Below are 21,183 nucleotides of genomic sequence, written 5' to 3'. Positions count from 1 at the left end.
CAGCTCTTTCCTCTATTTCCCTTGACTTTCCTCCTGTCCCACTATCATGCTCAGTCCCCACCAGGGTTTCAGCGATTCCTCTTTGTTACATTCCCCTTGATCATGCCCTACCAGGCCTCCCACACCCACCTCACCACCAATTTGGATCACTTGTTGTTCCCTTGTCCCTGGGTTTGTTAAAACACCACTTCCTTTCCCCCCACCTCCCCTTATCCCATGTCCCCCCGAAACTGTCGGTCCTGTTGTTTCCTCCTCCGGATTTTTCATCCAGTCTATCTTATTTAGACAGACCTGCAGAGATAATCACATGCACAAAAACAAGACAGAGCAAAACCAAGCATCAATGTACAACAAAACCAACAACACCAGACCACTGACAAAGAGCAAATCAAAACACAACAAGAAAGGGAAGTTTGTAGTTAGTTCAAGGATCGTTTGTTGGCCTCTTCAACGTCTTGAGTCTGAAATTGATCACACATGCAATCAACATGCATTGATAATTATTAGCTATTGGAATGCAAAAGTTGGAAACAAGAAGGAACAGTAGTTGAAAAACATGGTCTTGGTGATAGAAGCTGGCAATCACATGATAGAATTTTGCAAGACCAATGACTTGTTCACAGCAAATGCTTTTCTTCAGCAGCACAAAAGGTGACTATACACATGGACTTCTCCAGATGAAATACACAGAAATCAAATTGACTACATCTGTGGGTAGAGATAATGGAGAAGCTCAATATCAGCAGCTAAAACCAGGCCATGGGCTGACTGTAGAACAGATCATCAATTGCTCCCATGTAAGTTCAGGTTAAAGCTGAAGAAAGTGAAAATAAGTCCCTGAAGCCAAAAGATGACCTTTAGTCTATCCCACCAGAATTTTGAGAACATCTCAAAAACAGATTTGCTTCATTTAAGATGAATGACATAAGATAAGACCTGATGAACTGTGGGAAGGACATCAAGACCATCCATTCATGAAGAAATCAAAAGGTCACTAAAGTCAAGAATGACAAAAAAGAAAGAAAAGATCCAGTGGATATCAGAAGAGCCTCTGAGATTTTCTCTTAATTGTAGAGTAGCTGGAGAAAATGGAAGAAATGATGAAGTCAAAGAGCAAAACAGAAAATTTCAAAGGGCAGCTCAAGAAGACAAAGTAAAATATCGTAATGAATGTGCAAAGACCTAGAGTTAGAAAAACCAAAAAGGAAGGACTGAAACTACTCAAGGAAAAAATTCAAGCCTTGTGTTGCTATACTGAAAGATTCAATGGGCAAAATATTGAATGATGCACAAGGTATCAAAGGAAAAGAGAAAGAATACATGGAGTCACTGTACCAAAGAACTAGTCAACATTCCACCGTTTCGGTAGGTAGCATATGAGCAAGAACCAATGGTGCTGAAGGAAAAAGTTTAAGCTGCACCAAATGCCTTTGCCCAAAGCAAGCCTCCCGGATTTGATGGAAGACTAATTGAAGCGTTTCAGCAAGCTAATGAAGCACTGGATGCACTTACTTGTGTGTGCCAGGAAATCTGGAAGATAGCTACTTGGTCAACTGACTGGAAGAGATCCTTATTTGTACCCATCCCAAAGAAAGGTGACCCCATAGAATACTCAAATTATAGAATAATCATTGATATCACACACAAGTAAAACTTTGCCGAACATCATCCCACAACAGTTGCTGCAATCCATTTCAGGAAACTGCCAAGAGATTCGGGCCTGATTCAGAAGATGACGTGGAGCAAAGGATATCATTACTGATGCCAGATGAATCTTGACTGAAAGCGGAGGATACCAGAAGATGTTGACTTGTGTTTTATTGACTAGGCCAAGGCATTTGACTGTGTGGATAACGAAAAAAATCTATGATTAGCATTGAGAAGACTAGAAGTTCCAGAACATTCATTGTGCTCATGGAGAACTTGTGGATCAAGAGACAGCTGTGCAAACAGAACAAGGTAATGTTGCATGACTGAAAAATCACGAAAAGTGTGTGTAAGAGTTGCATCCTCTCCTTACTTATTCAAACTCTGTGCTGCACAAATCACCTGAGAAGCTGGAGTATATGAAGATGAGTGTGGCATCCGGATTGGGGGGAGGTTCATTAACAGCCTGCAATAGGCAGATGACACAACCCTGCTTGCGTAAAGGGAGAAGGACTTGAAGCACTTGCTAGTGAAGATCAAAGATTTCAGCCTTCAGAATGGATTATACCTCCATTGTCATAATCCATGGTAAAGAAAACCAATCCATACATAATCCATAATGTAAAGAAAGCCAACATCCAGCCTGCAGTATTCCTCCCTCACCCCCCCCCCTTTTTTTTCCACTGCTGACTGCCACCATCATGGGTCACATGCATGCTCCTGGGAAGGACCTGTCCCAGTCAGCTCTGCCCTATTGTCCCAGTGCCCTCACCTGGCAGAAGTTGATGGACGACGACGTTGGGAAGGAGCAGAGCTACATACTGGTCAAGAAGGGTTTGACTCTTTCCCAAATGGGTATGATCCTAAGAGATGCACATGACCGCACAAGTGCATCTTGTGACAGGCAATAAAATCCTGAGGATCCTGAAGTCCACAGGACTTGCTCTGATCTTCTTGAGGACCTCGACCATTTGATTTCGAAGGTGGTTATTATTTGGAAGCATCTAGAGAGGAACAGAAAGGATAAGCTAGATTCCAGCTGATTTTGATCGAGGGTCAAATTAATCGAATCGCTCAATGCTACGAAACAAAGAGAATTCTCCCTCCTCATTGGAAGTGTGAACCATCCACAGCCTCTGCCTGGTTGCATACATTTGTGTATGAACTTGAGCAATAAAATCACTGCTTAACTAGAAAAAGAGAAAAAGAAAATCAACTCCTTAGAACGGGACTAATAGGTAACATCATGATACACGGAGAAAAGGTTGAGGTTGTGAAGAATTTTGTCTTGTTTGGATCCACAGTCAATGCTCACAGAAGCAGCAGTCAAGCGATCAAAGGAAGAGTTGCATTGGGTAAATCTGCTGCACAAGGCCTCTTCAGAGTATTGTAAAGGAAGGACATTTCTTTGAGGACTAAGGTATGCCTAGCCCAAGGCATGGTATTTTCCATTGCCTCGTGCATGTGAAAGTTGGACACGAATAAGGAAGAGTGAAGGAGAACTGATGTTTGAATTGTGGCGCTGGAGAAGAATATTGAAAGAACTATGGACTGCTCAAGGGGAGACAAATCTGTTTTTCTCCCAGAGTGCTCCTTAAAGATAAGGATGGTAAGACTTCATCTGACATACTTTGGCCATGCCAGGAGAGACCAGTCCCTGGAGAAGGACATCATGATTGTAAAATAGAGGGGCAACTAAAAAGAGGAAGGCGCTAAGGAGCTGGATGGACAAAGTGGCCGCAACAATGGGCTCACATAGAGAAACAGTTGTGGGGACGGCACCGGACCAAAGGGTTTCCTTCCGCTGTACACAGGGTTGCTCCAGGTCAGAGCCAACTTGATGGCCCCCAACAGCCAGAGAGCACATTGGCCCGATGCATAGCATCGTTTGGCTTTTTTCACTGGTGTTTCCATGAGCATTAATTGTGGGTCCAAAATCTGACGATTTCAATCTCTTCTCCATTGACCGTGATAGTATTTATTTGTCCAATTGTGAGGATTTTTTGTTTTTTTTTACATTGAGATGCAATCCATATTATAGGTTGTGTTCTGTGAACTTCAGCAGTATTTCAATCCTCTTTGCTTTTCGCAAGCAAAGTCTTATCAGCCACATAGTGTAGGTTTTTAATGAGCATTCCTCCACTTATGATACAGTCAGTCTAAATGTTGATAAAAAATATAGGTAGAAATATGAGAATAGTGAGAATGAACCAATGTGACATATGTAACTAATATCATTGAATGGTACATGTAGAAATTGTGAGTTGATATAGGTTTGGTATATTTCTACTAAACATAAGAAAAGTTAAAATATCTTCATTGAATAGTTTATATTTTTATTTTTTAAGGTGAAAACAAAACTTTATTGTTTTTCTTCCTTCTTATATCTGAGCTAAACATTTGTAAAGGATAAAAGAAGAGAAATTCCCCAGAGAATAGCAACTACCAAGATTTTAATTTTTGTTCCTTAAGTCATCGCTCTCTATAGCAAAACTTCAAAAGAAAATTTTGGGGAAGTAAAAGTCAGGGAATAATGATGAATTATTTATGCTAAATATTTTATTAATATTTCCAAAATAATATCAAAGTTTTAATTTTTTTTCATCTCTCATGTTTTGCTGACTGGATATGAATAGGGAGGTACAGAGACAAAAGGAAAAGTCTTGTAGAAAAACAATTATCTCATTTTTTTCTCTCTCTCCCCACCTCCACCCATCACATTTTTATCCCAGCTTCATCTGAAAACTTCAGGGTTGCAGTGGACCTGGTATTAAAAAACAAAACAAAAAAATCACTACCATGGAATCAATTCTGATTCATAGTGGCCCTATGGAACAGGTGGGGGAGCAGCCCCTGTAGGTTGCTATGATTATACTTCTTTACTGAAGCAGACAGCCTCCTCTTTCTCCCACCAACCTTGTGGTTAGCAGCCCCACACTAATCCGCCAAACCAGCAGGGCTCCCAATGTTTTAGTATCTCATTTATTGCTCTCTTTTTTTCTTCTCATTTATTACTCTTTAAGGTGTGGCTTTCTGCTCCCGGAAGGAGTTATAAGTCTCAGGAACTTACAGAGGCGGTTCTAGTCTGTCTTATAGGTCACTATGTCTCAGAATCAACTTGATGGCAGTGAGGTTGGTTTTTGATTTTTTTTTTTTAATAGGTGCCCTAGTAGTGCCAGAAGCCCTGGTGGCAAAGTGGTTATGCATTGGGCTGCTAATACTGCAAGGTCAGCAGTTTGAAACCCCCAGCCACTCTGTGGGAGAAAGATGAGGCTTCCTACTCCCATAAAAGAAGCTACAGTTTTGGAAACCCACAGGGGCAATTCTGCCCTGTTCTATAGGGTCATTACAAGTCAGAATTGGCTCGATGGCAGTAAGTTTATTTTGGAGGCTGGTAGTACAGTGGGATATGCCTTGTGCTGCTAGCTACAAGGACAGCAGTTCAAACCCAGCAGCTGCTTTGCAGGAGAAAGATGAGGCTACCTGCTCCTATAAAGATTTAGTTTCAGGAGCTCTATGGGGCTGCTTTGTTGTGAGGTGGAATGGACTTGGTGGCAGTGGGTCACTGCTCTTTTCTAAACTGGAAGGAGTGGGGATAGGAAACATTGTGAGCATGAACACAAAAGACTGGTATAATAGGTAGGTTTATTGTGCCAACTTGGCTAATGAACAAGTGTGGGATTCACTGTAGGGCATTTAATTGAAGGGCGGAGGAATAAATGGCTCTGCGAGCTTCGCCTTTCTTGACTCTTGCTCTTTGATGATTGGACCAATGTGTGTCTGCCTTGGCTGATTCTCTGCCTCAACTTGTGAGCTACACTACCTGTGGGACACCCAACCCTTGGACTATGTTGCTATAGTTTGATGTTCCTTCAAGACCTACTTTGCCACACTGCTGGTGTATACATCACTTGAGCTGGGGACTGTCAGACCCTCTCATTTGGCTGACTGTTGGTGACCTGCCCTGCTGTTTGCTGCCTGTGACTGGATTGCCTGAATTGCTCTACAGAGGACTCGGCCGTCTGTGTCCTTGACTTATACCTGGAAGCCCTTGTGAGTTGGAGGACTGCCAGTGTATTGACTGTCTCACGGAAGTGAGTTGAACTGAGCCCTCTGTACTGCTTTGTGGACTAATTAGCTGTTTGCTTATTTCTTTGTGTTCTATCTATCTATCTATCTATCTATCTATCTATCTATCTATCTATCACCTATCTACCTACCTATCTATCTATCATCTATCTATCTATCTATCTATCTATCTATCTATCTATCTATCTATCTACCTATCTATCTAAAATCATACGTGTCTTGGTTTTGTTTCTCTAGAGAACCCTGTCTAACACAACTGGCCAGACTTGTACTTCCATCCTTCGGTTACTGTGAGGTATGCTCATGGCTTAAAGCCTTGTATTTAAGAGAATGGTCATCACTGAGAAGATTCCAGCACAGTTGTCAAGCAGTATATTGTGATGTCCTAGGACAGATATCCAAAAGCACTGCTTCCTCGAATGAATTTTCCCTGAAAACTGCTTTTTCCAGTGTGCCTTTCTTCTCAGCCCTGAAACACCAATGTGTTGTGCCTTGATATTTGAGTGACTCAGCTTGTGAAACGATAGTTTGTTTTCCTGCCTTGAAAGGAGTGTAAGCCAGGTGACTGGGCGACAATCCCAGGGCAATACTGATTGTACTTTCACCTTCTGAGATGAGGGAGGGAAGTGAAACTAGGGGTGTGGCCTCGGTGGGGGAGATATTTTGTTTCCATTATACATCATGCCCTCACTGTTGCTCCTGACTCCCTATTGTTTTTCAGTGGGGTAGGGTTAGTCTCTTAAACTGCTTCACTAGGGGAAGGGCAGCTGCCCCATAAGCTTTTTTATAGTAAGTCTGAAATAACTTATTGTTAATAATGGGCATTTTGGAAATTCTGAATCAGGCAGAACTGTAAGCACTTTATCTCATCTAGATTTTTAAGTAGTTCTAATGTAAAAAGTAAAAGAAAACTTGGGCACGTGGTTGGCATAGTGGTTACAGGTTAGGCTGCTAACTGAGGGGTCAGCAGTTCGAAACCACTAGCTGTGGAGAAAATGAGTTCTTTGAGGGAGAGTTATGGTCTTAGAAACCCACAGGGGCAGGCAGCTCTACTCTGTTTTATAGGGTCACTGTGAGTTGGCATGGATTAGATGGCAGTAAGTTTACATTTTCCACTAATGTAAAACCAAAATAAAACCATTCGTATAACTATCTAAAAATCTCAATATTTTAGCCCTTGTGGTTATCTTAAAGGGGCCCCAGGTGGTCTAGTGGGTTCTGAGTTGGACCACTAAAAGCAAGGTCAGCAGTTCAAACCCATCAGTCGCTCGGTGTGAAAACGATGAGGCTATTGTTCCCTGGAAAGATGAACAGTCTGTGAATCCCTGTGCAGGGCCACTCTGAGTCTGAGTCTACTTGCGGCAGTGGGTGTGAGTTATACTGATGGAAAGAGCCCGGGAAGTCCCATGGCTGAGCCCTCCGCAGCCAGCCCCAAACTTGCTGCTTCCATACCACCTGCTCCACGGGAGACCGCGGTGGCCGTCTGGAGCAGGTTTGGCTTGGTTTTCATACTAATGTAACAGAAATTAAAGATGAACTTGGATTCTCACGTCAGCGTGATGTAGTTTCTGGGCCTGCCTTTGTGTCAAGCTGTCTCAAGGGTAAATTTCTGGAATTTGGTGAATATGTGGTGTTTCTGTGTATAATTGATTCTCTAACCTTATAATGCCAAGTGTATTTAAATGAGATCTTTTCTTAAATGGCCTAAGAGGGAAAAGAAAAGACTTTCTTTTTGTGTCAAGACCACAGGTGTATCTGTGATATAACAGCCAGGTTCAAGGTAGAGGGACAGGTCACACTTGGCATGCCATTCTAAGGGATCATGTGAGAGCAGTGTCTGTTTGAAACTGCCAGGTTTCCAGACCAGCCAGGGGAATTCCAGCAAGGTCATTCACCCTTTAAAACTTAAAGGGGGAAAAGAGCCTTTGCGCAAACAGAAACTTATCTACTTTTACCTGGCTTTTTTTAAGTTAAAAAGCAGAGTTCAGAACGAGTCCCTTTTATAGTTCAAATACGAAAACAACACATTCAGGGCATCGGGACATTAAGCCTCTAGCTTTGTGGTCTATCACAGCGCTTGAGCTTGTCAGAACATCCTCCCACCCCGTAGAATGCCCCTCCACGGGATTCAAGGCACAGCAGTGCAGGCAGGGATTCTGAAAATCATTTCCATCATGTTTTTCTCCGTGGCTATTTCCATCCAAACAGACTCTGTTCTTGCTCCCGAAGCTCAATAATCCTGTCCTTAAATGACATTGACAAACAGACAGGCATTTGACAAGGCAAACCTTGTTAGATATACACGATGAATTAAAGTATTGTTATTCTGTAAGTGTCTTTTGTGCGGGCTAACCACAATACCATGTTGGCGGCTTAGAAAATCGCATGGAGTTCTTCTTCCTAAGGGCTGCCGATTTCTCAGTCCTGAGTGCTTGAAATCTATATTTCATTAGCTGTAAGCATCTGCACATATGGTGTCTCATAAAATGATGGTCTGTTGAATTTCATTTTACTTTTAATGATTATTTTTTTGATAGCTTCCAGAATCTGCTGGCGTTCTGTCTGGAGGGCCTTTGAGAAGGATTCAGAATGGCCTTCAGTGTCCCGTAGAGCTGCTGCCCCTCCTTTGCTGTGGACCTGAGACTGCTCCAGAGATGGCAGATGTACTCACGACCTAGCTCTGGGTGAAACCGAGCCTCTGAAAAAGATGCCCATTAGTGACATTACAGAATACTTAGAAGATGTGTAGTCTAGATAAGGCTCACAGAAGAGCTGGTGGAGGAGACGCTACGTTGGCATCACCTCTGACATCTCCCGTTGCTCCTCCCTGAGCTTTTCGGAGAAAACCAAATTCCGAGCTTTGTCTCAATCCTCATCTTCCTCACACATTTTCCTGGCTTTCTCATACATCTGTATCTCCCGCAACAACATATTAATTTTTACATGTGTATTAGTCTAGGTACTTTGGAAAAACAAATCCACAGCGACTCATGTATAAGAGAGTTTTATGTAAAGAAAAGGTGCATCACGAAAACATCCTAACCCAATTCTGCCCAAACCCACAAGTCCAACATTAACCCATTAACCCAACACCAGTCCACAAAGTTCTCCACCTCACAAAACAGAGGCAATGATGCCGACTGCAGGAGGAAAGCTGAGTCCATGAACGTGTAAGCATCTCAGCACTGGCAAGGGTCTCCACACGGCTGCTCCAGCACCCAGGGCTGCATCGGGATAGGTCCATGCGGCTTCTCCTTGGGGATGTCTTGTAGGAAGTCAATCTTGCAAGCTGAAGCAGGGAACTGCTAAGGCAGCTGCACCCGATACAACCATCACAAAACAAGAGACCCGAGAACTAGAAAGGCGAGGCTTCACCACCCATTATCCCTCCACCTTTCAACCAGACCCACATGTGATTATCGGCCAGGCTGGCACAATTAACTAACTCAACATGCTTTTGAACTTTATAAAAAAAATCACATTGTATCTCTTTTCCTGGCATTTACTTTGTATCCAACATTTAGCTATTGTTTGTTAGTCATCACCATTATACGACATTCCATATCACGTCTACGTTGATCACATCCATTGTACACATACTCCAGGATTTATTAGTAGGTGAATGTATTGAGAGACTTTTGGGACATTCCTGTTTTTATTTACTACAAACTTTTTCAACACACATTTCTATGTGTGTTTGGTATACAAAGGCAAGAGTTTCTCTATCAGTGTTTCTATCCTTTTACATATCCTAGCACACACAGACAATGACAGCTATTGTTTGTATAAGACACCGTGGTACAGAAATAAAACTCGGCATCTCGCCTGGGAGCTCCTGTTTGGGACGGGCTGTAACACATTCATTCCCCACTAAGATGCTCTGCTCGGCAGTATGCTGGGAGTACACACACCGATGTCTCCAACTTCTCTCAGAAGTGTCAAATCACACAATTAACTAGTCCATTTAATTGGCATTCAACGTGTTTGTATAAATTCACATTCCCTGGATGCCTTTTTAAAGCAAAAAGGAACTCCTTGAAGGTTCATGACATAATCTCGTGGTGATGAAGACCAAGGGGAAAAGAAAATAAGGTGTTATTACTTAAGAGAGCAATTCCAAGTGCTTTTGCATAACAGGATCATTATAGCAGAACTCCCTGGAAACTTGTCAGCAGATGATGCTAAGAAGATGACAAGGTGCCTCTGGTTATTCTTAATTGTGAGAACCAACAGCCTCTGCTGAATGAATTAGTAATGAGAGCCGAAATCCCATCTCCCGGGTGTAGTATTGCATTCCATTTTTGTTTCTTAGTCTCAAGAGGTACTTCCAGACAGTGTATACTAGATGAGGTCATGAAAGCTTATTTGCAATGTAAGTAACTTTTAGTTTAGAAATCTAAACATTGGGGAAAGAAGCTGGCTTTTTTTTTAAAAAAACATTTTATTAGGGGCTCATACAACTGTTATCGCAATCCATACACACATCAATTGTGTAAAGCGCATTTGTACATCATTCTCAAAACATTTTCTCTCCACTTAAACCCCCGGCATTAGGTCCTCATTTTTCCCCTCCCTCCCTGCTCCCCCCTCCCTCATGAGCCCTTGATAGTTTATAAATTGGTATTTTGTCATATCTTGCCCTGTCCGACGTCTCCCTTCACGAAGCTGGCTTATTTTGGCAATCCTTAAAAATGATCTTCTTTTAAACGGCAAATGTTCTTAAGTATCAGAAATATACTAGGGTAATGAATAACGGTATTAATTTCTCCACCCAAATGACATCAGACTAGCCAATTGGCGGTAGGAAAATCACTAACCCACCGTAGTTAGTTCCTCACAGCAGCTTCAGTGGAGGCACTCAGGTGCCCGTTATGTAACGCACTGCCTGTGCTAATGGCTTTCGACCCAGAGGCTTAGTGTGAGTTCTTTACTGAGTGCCCGGATGGCTTTGTGGCTGTTTAAAATCAGATGGAAAACATCAGAGCAAAGCTTTCAGGCTGGCCCTTAGCCTGGTTTAGGAAGATTTGATGCGAAAGTAGCATCTTACTCCACTTGGCAGAGGACTGCAGGGAAAGCCACAGTTCCACTTGATTGGCACACTGTGCTCAGCACAAAAATCTAGATTTCAGTTGCTTTTGTAGAAATTAGAACTTAACGCCTGGGGGACGGACAACAGAAAAGTGGTGAAGGGAGACGTTGGGCAGTGTAAGATATGACAAAATAATAATAATTTATAAATTATCAAGGGTTCATGAGAGAGGGGGCAACGGCGAAGGAGAGAAAAATGAGGAGTTGATACAAAGGGCTCAAGTAGAAAGCAAATGTTTTAAGAATGATGATGCCAACAAATGTACCTATGTGCTTGACACAATGGATGGATGGATGGATTGTGATAAGAGTTGTGTGAGCCCCCACTAAAATGATTAAAGAAAAACTTAACGCACAGTCACACTTTTGTGTCTTTAATGTGCGCATGTAGATATGTATATAGGTTTATGTTGATTTGTACACTCGTGTATAAATGCATGTGCACATGTATGTAGATATATGTATATTTGTAAAGTATATATACATATATGTGTGTATGCAGGCACCTTGGTGGCGGAGTGGTTAAATGCTCGATTCCTAACCGAGAGCTCAGTGTTTCAAACCCACAAGCCGCCCATCAAGACGAACATGTGACCGTCCGCTTCCTGCTTCCGTGAAGAGTACAGCATTGGGGTATAGTTACATGGCTGTGACTGCCTTCCAAGTGTGTAGCTAAGTTCTAGCTACGCACATAAGAGGATAAACAATGTATTGTTGTCAACGTAGGATTCAATTGCAAAGGAATGGCAAATACATTTGATAAACTCAAGATTTTTGTACTCTTTGTTATTGTAATTAGCCACGGGAGGCCATGGTTCATAAACTCATGTTGTAAATGACAGGTATCCTGTGTTTTCAGAGCACGCACAAGCTCAGTGAAGCTGGCCGCCGTGCCGGTGCTTGCCAGGTTCTCAGCCACCTGTCTCCTTAAGGAAGTGGAAAGTGATTGGGGGCCCGAGAAGTTAGGAGCGAAGCTTGAGAGGAACACCACTGAAGAACTCTATGCTTGAAATCTCAATTCTGTCTCAAGAGTTCATGCCCGACTTGCTTTCTGCTCTGTGCCACTGTATTTCCCCAAAAAGAAAGCCGGTGCGACAGAAAGAGCTTCAAATGGCCTCGTTTGAGACGCATGGTGAGAGAGGGAATCCTGTTTCCCAAAGGATTCCTGTACATCAGAAGTGTGTCTTTGTCAGAAAGATTGACTTCTGAATTCCAGGTTCCATCAGACTTTGCTGCAAGTGAGAGGGGTCTTTTGAGTGACCTGCCTCCTCTGGCATCAACGACTGCTCTCTCTCTCTCTCTCAGCCAGCTGCTTGTGTATCTTTGATTTCTGGGACAGTACACTGGACAGACTCTTCCTTTTACATCTTTCTTTTGTCTTGGCTACTAGGAAACTACATCATGCCGCTTCTTTTCATTACTCAGGGGCCATTCCTCCTTGTCTTCTTTGCCAATGCTCTCTTATCCTTGCTGCCCCACAGCTCAGTCAGCGTCCACTTCCTCCTTGGGTATCCACCTCCCCAGTCCTGCCCTTCACCTGAGCCCTCGCCTGTATATCCAAAGCCTCTTGGACAAATCCAGGAGGACAGTATAGGGTTTTATCATACGTGGCGGTATACATTGGAGAAACTGTTAAATCTCCAGTGCTGTGCAGAATGCCTGGAAGTGCCAACCCACTGCCATCAAGTCAATTCCATCTCATAGCAACCCTATGGGATAGAGTGGGCTATTCATTGGGGGTGTCCAAGGCTGTGACTCTTAACAGGAGCAGAAAGCCTCATCCTCCCACTCGTGGGCTCAAATCGCTGCTGACCTTGCTGTTAGCAGCCCAACGAGTAACCGACTTCCCTATCAGGGCTCCTCGCCTGGTAGGGTCCAATCTCTCGGACATCAAGTCAATTCTGACTCACAGCGACCCTGTAGAACAGGGTAGAACTGCCCCTGTGGGTTTCTGAGACTCTTTACGGGGATAGAAACTCTCTTCTTTCTCCCAAGGAGCAGCTGGTGGTTTCGAACCACTGACCTTGCAGTTAGCAGATCAATACGTAACCACTACACCACCAGCACTCCTCACCTGGCAGGGTAATTATTAATTAAATGAAACGCATTCTCGTTTAAACCAGTTTCCTCCTCTAATATCCTCCCCCTCCAATAGTATCATTATTCTTCTCTCTCATTGCTGGGGCAAATATTTTGTTGATTTATTTTTTCTTTTGAAATGTGTCTCAGATCTGTTAGCTCTTTTCTTTGCCTCATGCCAAGATTACTACAGCTCCCCATTTGGTCTCTTGGGCTCTAACCTCTCCCCTCTCTAAGCCATTTTTGTTATAGCTACCCTGATACCTTTTAAAATGCCTACTTATTTACTGTTTTAGTAAAATTTTTAAACAATCATTTTAGGTTTACATAAAAATTGTAAAAGTAGTACAGAAAGTTCCTATCTAATCCTCATCCAGTTTTTCCTAATGTCAGTATAACCATGGCTCATTTGGCAAAACTAAGGAGTTAGGAGTTAATGTAATGACTAGTTAATAGTCTAATCTCCAGCAGGAGCCCTCATGGTGTGGTGGCTATGCATGAGGCTGCTAACTGCAAGGTCAGCCGTTCGAACCCACTGGCTGCTGGGGCCCAGAGGCTCGCTGACCCTGGACGATGTGTAGCCTCTGTACCAGTTCTGCTCTGTCCTCTAGGTTGCTGTGACCTGGCGCCGACTTGATGACTAGTGGATTGTGAGCTAAACTGCAGGCTTTATTTGGTCTTCACCAAATCACTGTCATTTTTGACTCTAGGAGCTACTCTAGAGTTGCGCATCATAGCAAATTATTTTTGAGAAGGTAATACCAGGCTGGGTCCAAATTCAAAAGGGAGCTATGTCTCCTTCCTAGCCCTGGCCCCAGCTATCCAGACTCATTCCCTAGCAGCCACCCCTGCCCCTAGTTTCTGGGGGGCCTTTAGCTAGAGACATTGTCTGCTTGCACACACACACACACACACACACACACACACACACACACACACAGTAGAACACCAACACCAACAAAACGCCCACAAATAGCTACATTCCAAATATACTGCTTACAGCTTGCTTTCCCTACCCCCACTTGATCATTCTTTATCAATGAGACATAGCAGCCTTATCTTTTTTGGGTGTGTGTGTGTGTGTGAGGGTTTCTTCTTTTTTCTTTTCTTTTTTTAAAAATCATTTTATTGGAGCTTATACAACTCTTAACACAATCCATACATACATCAATTGTGTAAAGCACACTTGTACATTCGTTGCCCTCATCGTTCTCAAAACATTTGCTCTCCACTTAAGCCCCTGGCATCAGCAACTCATTTTCCCCCCTTCCTTCCCACTCCCCCCTCCCTCATGAACCCTTGATAATTTATAAATTATTATTATTTTATCATATCTTACACTGCCAGACGTCTCCCTTCACCCACTTTTCTGTTGCCCATCTCCCAGGGAGGAGGTTATATGTAGGACCTGTGATCGGTTCCCCCTTCACACACCCCCTTCCCTCTACCTTCCTGGTATCACCACTCTCACCACTGGTCCTGAGGGGTTCATCTTCCTGGATTCCCTGTGTTTCCAGTTCCTATCTGCACCACTGTACATCCTCTGGTCTAACTAGGTTTGTAAGGTAGAATTGGGATCATGATAGTAGGGGGAGGCGGAGGAAGCATTTATGAACTAGAGAAAAGTTGTGTGTTTCATCAATGCTACATTGCATCCTGAGTGACTCGTCTCCTTCCCAGACCCCTCTGCAAAGGATGTACAGATGGGCATTGGGTCCCCATCTTGCACTCCCCCTCATTCATGCTGATATGATTTTTTGTTCTTTGGTGCTTGATACCTGGTCCCTTCGACCCCTGGTGATCACACCGGCTGGTGTGCTACTTCCACATGGGCTTTGTTGCTTCTGAGCTAGATGGTCGCTTGTTTACCTTCAAGCCTTTAAGACCCCAGGCACTGTATCTTTTGATAGCCGGGCACCATCAGCTTTCTTCACCACATTTGCTTATTTGCACACATTTGTATTCAGCGATCCTGTGGGTATCATGGAATGTCCGTTTAGTTGAGCAAAGGGTTCTTGGATTGCGGAAGTACGTGAGTGGAGGGGGCCTTATCTTTGATTGCAGCATCCCCTGGATGCCTGTACCACAACCACCAGTGCTCCACGTGGCTTGTTTTCCCCCACCATCCTTTCTCCTGCCCCAACCCCCTTACTCATCTTTTGAGATAGCCTGCCAGTGTCATTTCTTGCATTCAGTAAAACTGATCAAACACATGTCCCAAACCCCCAAACTAGCCAAACTTACTGCCATCAAGTCAATTCCAACCCCTCGCAACACGGTGGGGGAGGGTAGAACTGCCCCTGGGGGTTCTGAGAGTGACTGCAGAGGAGAGCAGGGCGGCCTGTCTACCTGCTGGAGCACCTCGTGCCTCAGGAGTGCGGGCCAAGCCGATCACAGCTCAACGTGCAGCCACTACACCGCCAGGGCTCTTCCGACGTGCCCCCAAACCAAACGCACTGCCAGCGAGCCAATGCCGACTCATAGCGACCCCTGTGGGTTTCCCAGACTAACTGTCTTTCTCCTGTGGAGTTGCTGGTGGTTTTGAACGGCGGACCCTGCGGATTGCAGTCCAACGCGCAGCCACTGCGCCGCCAGGGCCCTTCGCATGTCCCAGCGTGTATTAATCCATGGATCAGGGTTGAGTAGCCAGTTCTAGAACTCCATTCTGGATCTTCACGTTTGGCCCCTAACAACTTAGATGAGGTGTTGGGAGCTAAGTGGATGCTGGTAGGCTAAAAAGGAGACTTCCTAGGACAGAGGATGAGCCTGGGGGTGCAGTGGGGTGTGATCAGCTGCTAAAGCTGACGCTGACAACTTGAACCTGGGAAAAAGTCTGGTGAACTGCTTTTGGTAGCAAGGTGACGGGGCCAGGTTCCGAAGAGGGAGGAGAACTTGGATGCAAGAAAGCAAGCACGGCTTCTGGAGTTGGGCGGACCCTGCTCCCGGCCCCCAGCGCTCCCCCAGCAATGCACGGGAAAGACGTCCCTCTCTGAGGTCAAATCCCAAACCACCCAGGATGACGGGAGAGTTTTCAGGCTTTCTCTGTGTTCTTGCTTGCATTTGTCTCTGTAAGCATACTGAACTTGGCCTTTGAGAAGTTGCTGATAAGTGGTTCTCAAGCAGGAGTTAACTGAACAAACCCTCCCACCGGTCCTGATGGGTGGCAGCTTCTGTAAATGTGTATCAGTGTGAACCTGATCCAGAAGCGGCCACGGCGCAAGCAACGTTTACTCTGTGAGGACGCAGGTGACTGGCTGCCACTGGCTTCGCACTGGCTGCCCGGACTTTGGTTTGCGGTGGCGTAAGTAGGATTTTGGTGTTTTTAATACTGGGACATCTTCATGTAGAAAGGGTTGTAAGAGCAATGCCCGTCTAGAATTAAGTCCGTGTCCTACCTCGCTCTAACTTTTTTTATATTGAACATCCTGGTGAAAACAGGTCAGCGTTTCCTGAGTTGTCGCGTTGAAAAGACTGAAAGGTATAGCGTGAAGTGTCTCAGCAGTGTTGGGCTAAACCAGGTTGCATGTGCGTAAAATGAGGTCTTTCTTGGAGTCTCGTCTTTAGTTGGGTGTAAATGTGGGCAGTCAGAAGGTAAAGGTCAACCAGTGACCCTCTGGTGCCCAGACTTGGGTGAGTTCTTAGTCATGCCTGGATTTCCCTGGGTGTGCCATGCCATTGCTGTCTTTTCAGATGAGGTCCATGGTACAGATGTAAGTTGGTGGAGACGTAGTCATCTCGCGAGCCATTCACAGGGGGGTGTGGGCGATGGAAGAAAGTTAGTGGATGCGAATGGAGTGCAACTGAAGGCAATGTAAGAAGCCACTGGGGTCCTAGATGCGAGAGCAGCCGAATGTATTTTAAAAGAGGAGGATCTTTGTGAAAGAGATGGAAGTGGGGAGCGGCCCCAGAAATCTCATGAACTTGGGAGGGATCTGTGTTTCAGATCCGGACATCGAGGTTCCCTGACGCAGTTTCCCAAACGGTGGTGTGTCAAGTGAGCTCCACTTACGGAGCTGGGGTTACTGTGTTTCAGCTGTTGTAATCCTAGGGTGAGATAAAGATTCCAGAAACTGCGCGCTGTTACACAAGCATTGTGACCTACTGAGCGCAGCTGTGAGAATACAGATCACATTTGTTGTCTCAACAGTTTATACTTTCTATTAGCCCTTTGCTGAAATTATATATATGTGTGTATTTATTTTACCAAAACAAACAACAAAAACCCTCCCCACACATGATAATTTTATGGAGTTTGACTATAGAAACAATTTGTTGTGGTTAATATCTAAACGTTCTAAAGCCTGATTAATCATTAGCCAGTCATCTATCAAAGTACTCGGGGAGTGCCGAGGAGAGAGGTGGTATGTGGAGAAGAAGTTCACTCGGCTGCCACCTTTTCTGTCGTCATCTCAGACCTCAGGGACGTGCCGTCTCCAATCCCAGCCTGCCTTATTTATGTCTGCTGTCCCTGGATCCCAGAGTCTGCTATTGCCCCCAACCCCACCCCAGGGCCCACCACATCATACCCCACCACACACCTGCTCTTGGTGGGATAGAACCTAGGACAGTTCTTTTTTATTTTTAAATCATTTTATTGGGGGTTTGTACAGCTCTTACCACAATTCATCCATCCACCCATTGTGGCTAGGGCAGTTCTAAATGGGCTCTAGGACTGTAATGAGGGAAAACTTTGGCTCAGACTGCAGTTTGCTAACTCTGTGATTCCATGCCTTTGAGCTGACTAACTCAATTCCACAGTCCCCGCTGGGCCAGGCCACTGATTTGGCTGTTTGGTGAGTCCTGAGATGGTTGTGGGGAGGCAGGGGGGTGGTCCTGGGAGTGGAGCCAGCCCAGCAGGTGATACTATTTACCAGGATTGCAGCTATTTGCGAACGGGGTTGGACATATTTCAATCTTTTAACATCCTGGAAGGCGATACAGGTGGTGAACTGGCTAGATCGTAACTGAGTCCCTTTGGGAATTAAAAAGACAAACTCAAACAAACTTACTGCCACTGCCTGTATCATGCAAACCCTTCTCCAGGGTCTGCAACAGCTCGCAGGATCCGGCTTCTGACCACCTTTTTCCATCCCTGATCTTCTCTCTCCTTCTGCTCCAGCTGCCAAATGTCTTTGCTGATTCTAGAACACACCACGCCTGTCCCTGCCTCAGGGTCTTTGTTGCCTGGAAATCTCTTCCCTCTACACGGTTCCTCCCTCCCTTCCCTCGGGTCTACTCCAATGGTGCTTTCTCAGAGAAGCCTCTGGACTGCCCTACATAAAATAGTTCCTCTCCCCTCCACCGCATGGTTCTTTGCCCCTTCCCCCTGAGTTACTTTTTAAAATAGTAAGTGCACTGCAAATAATTTAATTTTGCTTTTAAAATAAAAATGTCCTCTGTGTGTGCGCGCGTGCGTGTGCATTTGTATTTGGCCTCTCCAACGAGAATGCAAGTTCTCTTAGGGTGAGAACTCTGCCTTGCTGTATCACTGGTGCCCAGCAGAGTATCTACCTGACTTGGTAAATATTTGTTGTATGAATAAACTAATGTCAATTGGTGTCGTTAAAATTTATTTTTCAGCACGGTTTCACTTTTTCCGTAGATGATCTGTTCACCTGGTTCAGAGGACAAAACACACAAAAAGGGCCACGGTGAAAATTCTTCACCGTCCCCCCCAGTCCCCTAGTGGTCAGCTCCTGGACTTCAGTGGCCCCAAATCATGCTCTCCTTGCAGAGTTTCCTGGTGGGTGTGTAAGGGAACACCCAGGGCGACATGGGTCCTTAGACATGGGTCTCTTCTTACATATATTATTCTTAATTAAACAACAGCCACAAAAGCTCCTTCTGTCTCTTACTATGACGGACATTCAGAAGTTCATGGAAAATGAAGTCAGAAGATAGTGAAAATTTCCCATGACTTCTTGACTCCTTCTTGTTTTGTTTGTTTGTTTGTTTGTTTTTTGTATTACTTTATTTATTTATTTTTAACATTTTATTAGGGGCTCATACAACTGTTATCCCAATCCATACACACATCAATTGTGTAAAGCGCATTTGTACATCGTTTCTCAAAACATTTTCTCTCCATTTAAACCCCCGACATTAGGTCCTCATTTTTCCCCTCCCTCCCTGCTCCCCCCTCCCGCATGAGCCCTTGATAGTTTACAAATGGGTATTTTGTGATATCTTGCCCTGTCCGACTTCTCCCTTCATCCACTTTTCGGTTGTCCGACTCCTTCTTGTTTATGTTGCCTTTGTTCCCATATCAGTACAGAGAGAGCTTCCTCCCCTTTAAGTAGTTGCATAGTATTTCATGGTATAGATATACTGTTGTTTATCTAACTACCATATATACTCCAGTATACGCCGAGGCACCTAATTGTACCACCAAAACCAGGGGGCTTTTTTCAGCGATGGCTGCTTTGGTGGTTGTCAGGAGGCTCGCTGTTGGTTATAAACCATGGCGAAGCTGGCAGCTGTCATTTTTATACTTGCATGTAATAGCCCCGTGTGATATGTTCCCTGAAGCAGAAACGCTAGAGCAAAAGGTGTCCTGTTGTTGTCGCTGTTGGGTGTCACCGAGTCGGTCCGACTCATAGCGACCTTGTGCACAGCGAAGGAAATGCCACTGGTCCTACGCCAGCCTCCCCGTGGTTCTCATGTCGGAGCCCTTGCCGCCGCCACTGTGTCAGTCCTTCCTCTTTTTTGTTGCCTCTCTCCCAAGCAAGATGCTCTTTACTAAGCATGATGCCCTTTGCCAGGGATTGGTCTCTCTTGATAACATGAGAGAGAAGTCTTGCTATCCTTGGCCTGGTTTTACTGCCATAGATAGTATCTAATCCTTACATAGAAATTGTACTGATTTATGTTCTGCCAGCAATAGATGCGTATTGTTTCCTATATCTTTGCCAACTGAGAGTGTTATTTGACCTTTAGCTTTTTGCCAGGGTTAATCATCAGGCTGCTAACTGCAAGGCAGGTGGTTGAATCCCATCAGCCACTCTGAGGGAGCAAGATGAGGCTGGCTGCTCTGCAAAGATTCACAGCCTTGACACCCTCCCGGGTAGTTCTAGTGTGCACACAGAGGGTCGCTGTGACAGCACTTTGATTTGGCTTTGGTTGAATAGATTTAAATGACTTCAGCATATTTGTATATTTCTCATTATGAGTGGGGCTGAGCATCACTTTTTTTCTTCTTCTTTGAATTGGTTGCATTCTTTGCCTGTAGTGAGTTTTTTCAGTCATTGCTTTGAGTACATTTTTGTTTTGTGCCTCTGGTTTTTCCAAGTTGATAAGCCATTGGCTATAGGTAGACTCTGAAGTAACCTGCCCGAACGTGAATTCTAGATCTATAATCGTGCTCATATCTTGACTGGGCAAGTTATATGTATCTGGGCTGCAGTTTTATTTTCTGTAAAATATGAATCACATGGGGCTATTATAAAGATTAGGTGTATTGATGTATATTGAGTGCTTCCTATGGGGCCCACCGGGGCCCTGGGGGTGCCGTGATAAGTAGAAAGCTGGGACAGTCTAGTGTAGAGGTTGTTTAAAGCCCCTGCCCTGCAGGTTGCATAAGTAGGAATTGATTTGGTGGTAATGGACTTTTGTTGTTGTTGTTGTTACGGGGTCAATATGATAAAGTGAGAGAAAAAAAGAAAAGGAGTAAAGTTCAGAAAAGAAGTGAAACGATCATGATTCATTCATGAGATGATTGTGTGTATAGAAACCCTCTAGAATCTACAAAATAAAATCCACTTGGACTAATGACTGAGTTTAGCAAAATCACAGATTACATAGTCAGATATTTAAAACTATATTAGACTCAACCATGGCAATGAAAACAATGAGAAAATCAGTTAAAACATCACCATTAAAAATGTCAAATATGTAGAGATAAATATTTAAATAGATCACAAGACTATATTAAAAACCACAAAATATTGCTGACTGAAATGAAAGAAGACCAAGATAAATAGTATAATACACTAAGGGCATGGACCAGAAAACTCATTGTTGTTAAGATCCCAATTCTCCCGAAATTAATCCACAGTTTCAATGAAATACCTGTCAAAATCTCAGAAGGCATTTTTGAAGAAATCAGCAAGCTAATCCCCACCTTTCTGTGGAAATAGAAAGGATCTAGAATTGCTAACATAATCTTGAAGAAGAAGAACAACTTGGATGACTTACGGTACCTGATTTCAAGATGTTAACAATAAAGTTATAGTACTCAAGAGAGTAGGTGGAGTAAATTTCTCATTGATATAGAGAGGGGGG

At 44.1% G+C, this 21,183-nt stretch overlaps 1 protein-coding gene and 1 pseudogene across 1 annotated transcript in view; both read left to right on the top strand.

Moving 5' to 3' along the window:
• The window catches only part of MAP3K13 (mitogen-activated protein kinase kinase kinase 13), a 172,247-nt gene that overhangs the window by 29,654 nt on the left and 121,410 nt on the right, over positions 1-21,183 (top strand). The gene's annotated exons all lie outside the window — the stretch shown is intronic.
• On the top strand, positions 2,349-2,824 carry LOC115871817 (annotated as a pseudogene).

The sequence above is a fragment of the Echinops telfairi genome, unplaced genomic scaffold (genome assembly GCF_000313985.2).
Source record: "Echinops telfairi isolate 266 unplaced genomic scaffold, ASM31398v2 ScPeMD7_7407;HRSCAF=8445, whole genome shotgun sequence".
NCBI classification, from domain to species: Eukaryota; Metazoa; Chordata; class Mammalia; order Afrosoricida; family Tenrecidae; genus Echinops; species Echinops telfairi.
The sequence above is the reverse complement of the archived record's forward strand: the minus strand, read 5'-3'. Positions and strand labels throughout refer to the sequence as shown.